Source organism: Motacilla alba, chromosome Z (genome assembly GCF_015832195.1).
Source record: "Motacilla alba alba isolate MOTALB_02 chromosome Z, Motacilla_alba_V1.0_pri, whole genome shotgun sequence".
In the NCBI taxonomy this organism is placed as follows: domain Eukaryota; kingdom Metazoa; phylum Chordata; class Aves; order Passeriformes; family Motacillidae; genus Motacilla; species Motacilla alba.
This window is the reverse complement of record NC_052046.1, coordinates 31,264,298-31,274,060: the sequence shown is the minus strand read 5'-3', so window position 1 is coordinate 31,274,060 and position 9,763 is coordinate 31,264,298. Positions and strand designations below refer to the sequence as shown.

General features: G+C 37.2%; 1 long non-coding RNA gene across 1 annotated transcript; it reads left to right on the top strand.

Annotated features, from left to right (window-relative positions):
* Positions 1–369: 369 nt before the first annotated feature.
* Positions 370–8,573, top strand: LOC119695227. Its single transcript, XR_005255104.1, has 4 exons — positions 370–469; positions 7,129–7,195; positions 7,565–7,677; positions 8,458–8,573. It is a non-coding gene; the product is annotated as an uncharacterized LOC119695227 (long non-coding RNA).
* Positions 8,574–9,763: the final 1,190 nt, after the last annotated feature.

The window sequence follows — 9,763 nt, the reverse complement described above, 5'->3', positions numbered from 1 at the left end:
TTCATTTAGAAAGAAATTTAGAACTGAGCACCAAAAAAACTTTATTAGGTGTGCAAAGATGAAACCAATTAATTTGTGGAAGAGAGCAGTTAGCAGATCAATGATGGTTTAATCAGATATCCTAGCTATAGTTTTCCTCTCTCTTAACAACCTGGGAACATAAGCAGTACTCCCACTGGAGACCAGAATGTTGAGGCACAAGGTTTTCTTTGCTTCCCATCAACTCCAGGCAGAATCTTTGGCTTGCAAAATCTCTCTTGGGCAAAGTCTAAGCTGAGTTTGTCCAGCTGGAGTTTTCCAGTCCCAGCATGTTTGCAGGGCAGAGGGCAGGTGGCTGCCCCTCCATGGTTACCGAGTTTGGGGAGAAGTGGTGTTTCTCCTGGTATGGGTTGAACAGCCCTGCGGTGAAACCACATCCTGCAGCAACGCGTGCATTGACTCTGCTCCTGGCTACATGAAGACCTGCCAGGTGAAACATTTCTATTAATCTCCAAAGGATTAGACTGAGGGGGTTTTTATGTAATTCATAGCAAATTCTACAGTAAACAGTTAAAATATTTTACTGTTTTGCACTTTCTTTGATTAGAATGCTTTCTGAAAGTCTAGTGCAACTAATTCTGCAAGACCTTACTACTTCAGTAAATGTATATTATTTTAGGGAGAGAAAAAATTGAATCCTGTGTCACATTGTCAGATTCTTTCAACATCTTGTTAGCAGGCATCTGCAACATGCTTTTCTGTATAGATACCAAGTTACAGATGTCAGGCTTAGTGAGGAAAATACCTAGAAAAAAATAACGACAGAATTGCTGGATTCTCATAGCTAAAATGATGAATTGCAGTGGCTGCAGTTTAAGATGTCTTGAGAGAGAAAAAAATTTTCTAAAGGAATGATTTTATGTCAAGTTTTAGTTACTGAAGTAAAAATATTTAATTTTGCAATCTGAGTAAAATGCAAAATAAAAGAAATCAATATAATAGAGTTAGTAACCCTGATTCTATGTCTCTCTTATTGAACAACTGAAAAGCAGATGTGCTCTGATAAAGTGTAATAATATAGAAATATATTGATTACAGGAGTGAAGCTCCTTCAAATGTTTCCTGAAAGAGACTGCTACATCTTTTAGGAGTAAAAGGTCTTACCAACCTTTCCACTTACACAAACTTTCATGACTTGACATCTCAATAAATAGCAGATGCTTCTTTATGAACTACCAGCAAATCTGGGTGATATTATGTTGAATACCACTTACAGAAATATACAGAATCATAATTTGATTCCAGCTCGTGGATGTAAATCTTGCTAACCTCTGGACACTGAAGCAGAAGAGTAAAACACCTTCATTTGCATAAAATCTGACCCTTGGGAATCTTTCCAAGCTTGCAACCTCTTAAACTAGTATTCTGTTTCACTTTCTTTCCTCTGTTCTGAAAAAATGAAATCAAAATTGATTTGTCTCTAAGGATCTCTTAAAATTGCTTTTTCTAGTGTACATGGGACAGTCTCCACTCACACCCTAAGCCACGCAAGTTGTTGCTGTGGCATGTTCAGTACCAGCAAGCACTTTGATTAAAGCTTATGTTGTCCTTTGTTTTCCTGTCATGAGGGTTAATTTCTTTCCTGTGAGCACTATGAAGAAATGCTTGCAAAAAAATACAGTACTATCAAAATTCATCTTTATGGTACTCATTCACTCCCAATACAGGGAATCAACACTAAAATTTGCGCCAGTTCTTCCAAAAAATATTGCAAGAAAAGCAATACAGAAATTCTTGTTGATGTTGTCCTTAAAATAAATATCCTAGTTATAATAGGGATCCTTCACCTTTTTGGAAACATCTAAGAAATTGACTATTTGGAAATATCTGGGGAATGAAAACTTCTTTTGTAACCACTAGAATCCAGAGAACAGGTTTTTCTGATTCACAGCAATAAATTTGAAAGGCATACAGAGAATATTCTTTTGAAGAGCATTTGAGAAAAGTTTTCTTGTCCTCTGTAGGTGCTGGGAATGGTAGAAAAGTGACTGAGTCTGCACCTAGTTTTAGGTGTAAAGAACACAGATGGAAAAGTAGAGACTCATTATATTAATACAGAAAGTGAATGCAACATATTACAATGAAGTAACGTATTTTGTGAATTTTGGTCTTTAAGCAGTGATCATACTTCCACAGGGTGACTTGCTCTGTCTTAAGATAGATGTATAAGCCTCCATCTGGTCTGGTTTTCTTTTAAGGGTCTGAGCTCAAGATATGTGTGATGGCTTGAAAAACATGAATTTGTGTTCAAGTCTTACATCTGATCACACGTTATGTTTACAGAGATTGTCTGTGATGGTACAGTGTTAACAACTGATTTCATCCCCTCCTTGTAACAACAATGAAGTGTCAACAAGGAGCTCTCTGACAGTGCTGTGTAACTGCCTAGATCAAATCCTTTTACAAGATAAGTTTTGTAATACAAGTTCAGGAGAAAATATATAATGTCATCCATTATAACAGCATTAAACTTGCTCTAAATTATCACAAGTGGCATAAGCAGAGGGCTAGACACAGATCCTAATATTTCTCTGCTGGAAGTAAGACTCCAGTTAAATGTAAAATACCAAAAACTTCTACAATTTATTTGCATGCTACACAAAATAACAGTGAGCAAACTTTTGCACTCTAGTGCCTTCTAAAGCTAGTAGCAGTCCAGGACAGACCAGAAAGATTAGACAAGAGCAGTGGAAAAGAATTAAATATTGTGATTTCCTTTTTAATGGAAAGAACCTTCTTCACTTTACAGTTTTTTTATCTTTATTTATTTCCCTTCTTCAAACCTGCATAATATAACTTGAAATTATTGTTATTTTTTATTTTCTTTCAAGAAAAGATTTACATGTTCATATCTTAGCTGCAGAAGTGGCGAGAACATCTAAGAAACATTAGTAAAGCTTTCCTCTCAAAACAACATAATCAATGCTTTTTAATCAATAAAAGGATGGCACAGATACTGTAGTTTGTCTATATTTACTAAAAATCACTTTAAATTACTTGAGCTGATTTTTAATATTTGAGCAATGTATTACAAAAGCCTGAGGGGCAGTCTGGTGTTCTGACTAAACCACATTTGAGCAGACTAAAGCTATAATACCAAACAGTTCAATGCAAACATTTCAGAATGTACTTTGAGAAAAGAGCCAATATTTTTTTTTAAAAATTGTGCTTCTCCTTCATTCTGACCCACTTTAAAAACAAGAAATCACGAGAAAGACAAAACAGTCAAATATTTTCTAAAATGCAGCCTCTTTTTAAGAATCTGAAGTTAGAGCTTGATAAAAAATAGGCTCCCAAAGTCACTGTCATTATCTGCTCTGAAAATATAAGGGAAAAACCTATGAGATGTATATGTTTCGTAGGATTGAAAATTAAAATTTGTCCTTTTTGTTTATTTGGAACTGATAATTCATATCATCAGAGACACATATTCACCATTCAAAACACAGGTCTTACATTTCAACTGACTTTTCTTTTCACCTTTACACAAAAAATTAAGCTTTTTCTGTTTGTTTTCTTTTGCTTTTTTTTTTTTTTTTTTAGGAGCAGGTAAGCATATCAACTCAATTTTAAAGATATAAGAAGACTCCTCGAAGCCAGTGATATCTTTGTGCTTATGTTCCTAGCTAAATTGCTATATAATTTTTTTTAATCTTAGTTCTTTATGTTTCTGGGTAAATGTTATCTGAACGAAATAAGAATAATTAAAAATTTTGTAAATTATAGTAAAATTGATTTCTAATAGAATAGTGTATCTACTTGTCCTTTGCTTTTACATTTTAAATATTGAAGCATAATATTTTAAATCTTCCTTTGTTTTGGGTGTATTTTGTTTCTCTTAATCTTCAGGTGACTGACATTTGTTCATGTTCTCAAAGCTAACTCTGCCATTACAAATAGAAATAAACCGGCAAGATATTGTTTGGTCTTATCATAGAACTTTTATTCTTTTGGGAAGTTTCAGACCCTTGGTATGATATACCAACAGAAAAGTTTTACTGTCAAATATCACTGGGCACAATATTGATTTATAAAATTCTATGTGATTTGATTTTTCCTAAGATTTGTCTTTCCCAAACAGCTGCTGCCTTCCAGATATGATCATGAACATTTGATTTTTATTAGTTTTTAGTTTCTCATGGATATTTAGACAGTACTAATGCAGCAGATATTTATTCTTATGATTGACTTCCCTAATATGTACAGTACATTGAAGTCAAAGAAATGGTTTCCTCAAACCTAGTTCAAAATGTGGATGTTTGTAAGGATCAAGGACTTAAAGTTACTTTAACACTTTTTTGTAATGAAAATCCTTAGACCCAGGCTTTTGATATTCAACAGGAATGCTATTCATACTGTAAACTGCTAATTCTCCTAATACTATTCACATATGATACTGCTATTCATACCTGTAAAATTATGGAGAAGGTTGTTGTGGGTGGCATCGAAAGCACCTGAAGGTCAATGCAGTCATTGGTCACAGCCAGCACAGCCTCATGAGAGGAAGGTCCTGCTTGTAAAACCTAAATTACTCTTATGACAGGGTAAAGCACCTAGTTAATCAAGAGAAGTCAGTAGGTGCAATCTTTTTGGATTTCAGTAAAGTTTCCAATACTGTCTATCCCAATATCCTCCCGGATAAAACAACCAGCTCACAGCTGGATAAATACATCATGGGTTGGTGAGCAGCTGTCTCATGGGTGAGGCACAAAGGTGCTGGTGGATTGGGTGGCATTAGACAGGGGACCTGCCACTGGTGGGGCCTTGCAAGGCTTCGTCCTTGGCCCTGTGGTCTTCAGGATCTTCATAAACGACCTGGGCACAGGACTGGAAGGGGTATTTCCAAAGTTTGCAAATGGTATTAAATTGGGAGGAAATGTTGTCTCCCTCAGAGGCAGAGAGGCCCTGCAGAGAGACCTCAATAAATGAGAGGGATGGGCAATCACCAACTGTATTAAATTCCACAAGGGAAAGTGCCAGATTCTGCACCTGGACTGGGGCAACCTCGGATGTATGGACAGACTGGGGAATGAGATGCTGGATGGCAGTCCTGTGAAAAGGGACGTAGGGGTTGATGGCAAGTTGAATCTGAACCAGCTGGGCAAGGGAGGGGATTGTCCTGATCTGCTCTGCATGGGGCAGCCTCAGCTTGAGGCAGTTTTGTGTGCCACAATGTAAAGATATAAAGCTATTGGAGAGCATCCAGAGGAGGGCAATGAAGATGGTGAAGGGCGTGGAGGGAAAACGATAAGAGCTGCAGTGACTTAGTCTGTTCAGCCTGTAAAAGAGGAGATTGACGTGACACTTCATCACAGTGACAACTTCCTCATAAGGGTCAGAGAAGAGGTAGACGCTGATCTCCCTGTGGTCACCAGTGACAAGACACAGGGAATGCCCAGAAGTTGTGTCAGGGGAGATTTAGGTTGTACAGGAGAAAAAAGTTATTCACCCAAATGATGGCTGGGCACTGGAACAGGCTCCCCGGGAAGGTGGTCACAGCCCCAAACCTGACAGAGTCTGTAGAGAATTTGGACGAAGCTCTCAAGAACATTGTTCTTGGGCTGTCCTGTTCAGGGTCAAGAGTTAGCTTTTGATGACCCTGTGATCATGCTTTTATGTTTTTCAGAGGATAAGTAATGCCACTTTCTCTGAGGGATACTTAGACATCTATTATGACCAAAATGAAAATTCCTATTACTAGCACAATACAGTTCTTCCATTTTGTTCTCCTGGAAATCTCTCAGCTCTGTAAAACCAGAGACGAATGTACTTTAAAATCTTTGGGAATAGATTTACTGTGGAAAGCGGTTGAAGAAAGGAGTTAAGTAATCCATGAGATCCTTGGGATTCTAGGAAGGAAGACCTATTTTCACCTGCTCCAAGCAAGTTAAAACAATCTTAAATCTTTTTTTTAAACACTACAATGGCTTGGGAAGTCCAATCCTATGTCCACCAGGGTAAGCATCACTCCATGGCATCTGTGAAGCCAGCACAGGTGGGAATAGGAGAGCAACACTGGCTTAGATCTGGCAGCAATGAACAGCAAGCAGAAAATATTGCAGTAAAAGGCAAAGGAGAGAACTGAACCTAATGTGCAGCTCTTAATTGTTAACCCATATCCACCAGGGGTATGAGGCTAGAACTATTGCCAAGACACTTAACACAGTGAGGAACTTTTCTTAATAAGTTGGGGTTTTTTGTACAAGTCAAATTTCCCTTGATTATTCTCTTCCTTCTCCTGCTATAGAGTTCCCTCTACCTTCAAACCTTTAAAGTAATTTTAAATGCAAGTAATTCTGCTTCTCAAAGGAAGGCAAATAGCTTACTTGACTCAGTTTCCTGGGAATGGGCTCATTTTTCATTAATGAATTTGCCTCTTTAGCTGCTAGAAGCACTAGACATTTTATTGTATTATACCATTTTATCCCCCCAATCTCAATTTTATTCCTCATTCACAGACTACACAAAACCTTTCTGAGACTGAAATTTTAAAAGTTTCCTGTTCCATTCTTAATCCTTGTAGAATGTTTATTTTTTTTCCATTTAGATTCAGAGAGATTTTATGCAGAATTCTGTCACAGTAGTATCCAAGGAAAATCTATCTAAATGTAAAATTTACAAATAAACTCTGAAGTCCTGCCAAATAGAGGTCTTGGGCTTTGTTCCTCAGTAGATTGTACTTTGGTATTAAATCTCTTTTAAAAGGGCAGCAGGACTTGTCACATACACTACTAGGGATTGAAAAAAGAACAAGAATCATTCCAATTATGGCCAGCTAATATCTAATATAATGATTCTAATAAGAAAAACCTTATTTCATGTGATATATGAAAGTTATTTATCCAGTTTCATTTTTGCAATTATTACCTTATATACAGCTCATGAAGCAAATCTCTTGATACAGAGGACTCCTAGCAGATCTTCTGTTCCCATTGTATTTCCACTGAAGTTGCAGGGATATGTGGTATTAGTAAATTTGTTTTCTACTTCCTTCAAAGTGACTGGTTCATTGCTTTAGTTTCAAAATATATTTTTTGACTTTTGTTTACCTATGCACTTCATCTACTATATCTTCTGTTTTGGTTCCAGGTAGCTGTTCCTTGAGACTCTGCACTGTCGTCCCTGAGGCAAGCTGTCCCAGAGGCCTCAAAGAGAGGTGAGGTTTGCTTCTGTCCCTGCTCAGGAGGCATTTATAACCCTGATCACTTCAACACATTGAATGAGAGTGAGATCCTCACACAGTTCTTAGTGTGTCCTGTCCTTCCTCATTCAACACATTGTTATCTGTATATTTTGAAATCCAATTTAAAAAGAAAGCATCAATCACTCTATTCATGCTGCACCATTTGACATGACTGTGGCTTCTTCCTCCTTTTCTTACATATTTCATTCCAATAGTGTATAAAAATGTTGCACATTCCAATTTTACTGGCTTCTCCTTAGGCCCTGATTTAACAAGCTCTTTACCACACAGTCCCTGTTCTGTGATTTTACTTTCCTTATCATGTGTGTGTCTGTTCTACAGATTTGCTCACAGCCTTTCCTCCCAGTTCTGCAATTTTCTCAACTATGTGAGCCAGGGGTCTGCCCAAAGAAGATTCATACAGAGCTGAGCCAGGGACTCTGGAGCACCAGGAGGTCAGAGGGATGGTGAAAAATTCTGGCTGGGTCAACTGTGGCAGAAAAAAAGGGCTTGAAGGATGACAGCTGCTCTGGCCTAACATTTTCACTCTCTTTCCCTCATCTCTTCAAGCATCTGCTTCTTAGTAATTATTTTCTTCCCTCAGGATTTCCAATCCAGTTGACATCCTTGAACTTTGTTCCTTTGTTTCCTCAGGCATCTTGCTCCTACTCAGCTCTGCTAACTTCCCATTTAGAGTCCTTTGCTGCTTCAGTGCACTCCTTTGTATTCAAACCCAGCACAGCCTTCCAAACAGGTGAAAAGTAAGCAAATGGGGGTGAAATTATGATCTGTCTACACAAGGATAAACATGACTGCACTCATTTAAGGAATGGGAAAAGAGGGTGAACAAGAATGAAGTAAAACAAAAGCTGTACTTCAGATATTTATGAGGCCAAATAGCTACCAAAAATAAAAATCTCACCAAAAAAATGACATAGTGTCAGGTAGAGTGAGATGTTCTAAAATGCAGTAACTGTGTTGACAGCAATAAACAGAAAGATGCCATTCACTGAAAGTTTTAAATGAACCATTCAAATTAAGAAGGAAGATGAGAGGGGATTAGAGTACTTAATTTTTAAGGAACAGCCAGGGAATGTGATGCAACTAATCCAAAGCTGAACCAGTGTTAAGAAACTGACATTTCTTTCTTTTGCCTTTATTAGTTCTTTACACTTCTGGTTTCACTTGAGTCTAAAGGGCAGAAGGATCAAAAGATTTCTCTCTATTCTCTCTAGATGCCTGATTCTGGTAGAACTGAGGAAGTGGAAAACACTGTTATGAAGGGCGCTCTAATGACGCTCACAGCTATATACAAATTCCAAATCTGTTTAGATCCATCCACTTTTGAAAGGTCAGTTGTAGCTTGTGTCACTACCTCTTCACTTTAGCACACAAAAGGAATTTTTTTTCTTTTGCCTTCTCCTCATTTTCCCCAAGATTACATTAAAGTCTCAAGGTCAAGGAGAATTCTCCCTGTTTATCAGAATAATCCTGGAATCAAAGTGATGACTGAAAGGAGCTGAAAACTGTCACTATGCCTTCCTTTCAATATATGTACTGCAGTAAGTTCTTTTCATGCAAGCTAAATCTCAAAACAAAACATTATCTATATGGGAAGTATAGTGTTTTAATATTGTGTTTCCCATCATGACTCTCTAAATCCACTTATAATAGTGTAAAGTAATAATCATCAGCCACACTTTTGATATGAAAATACTGGAATATACCCCAAGTTATCTATGACCATTAAGTAGGAAACTTGCTAATGACACCAGGCACTTGTCTGCATGTTCCAACTCTGTATCACAGTAAATACTTTTTCACTGCTTTGAAAATGCTTCAAAACAACCTTGCATTTTGTCAGGCGGGGAGGCTTAAAAGCCTAAATTCTTGAATGGGGATGAAAATCATACTGAAGGTGCATGGATGTTGCAGCCCAGTAACTGGGATCTTTGTTTATCTGAGGAGCTCTAGAACATATTTCACTGAAGGTTGGGTTTTGTCAGTTTTTTTATTTTTACAGATCAAGGAAGTGACTTATAACTAAGCCATGCCAAATTGTTTTCTTTCATATGTTTAAATCCAGACTGAAATAAAAGGACCCTTGAATTGCCTCCATAAAGTCTGACAAAAAAACAAGAATTCTGTTATTTAAAAAAGTTTAGTAGTTTTATTCTAGACCAAGCCATTGAGGGGAAAAGGGTCAAAGAGAACTTCCAGGGCTACTAGCAGCAAAGCTTTTACCTGAAAATCTAGAAACCCCCAACCACATCCTTGACTCTAACCTGAAAATACTCTTTTTTCTCTTTGAAGCTGAAATTCCACACTAAGCACAAATCGCAGCTCTGGTAAGACTTTTTTTTTTTTTTTAGACTAAAACATTTTCTTTCTAAAACACAATTTTATAAATTGTCATTTTCTTCCTGTGCCATATACCATTGCAGTGTTTTATCTGCTTAATCAGAGTTGAAGTGTTAGGGATTGATATCTCTTGTGAACTGGGGTCTTGTTCCATTGTAGACTCTTTGTAATTATTTTTCC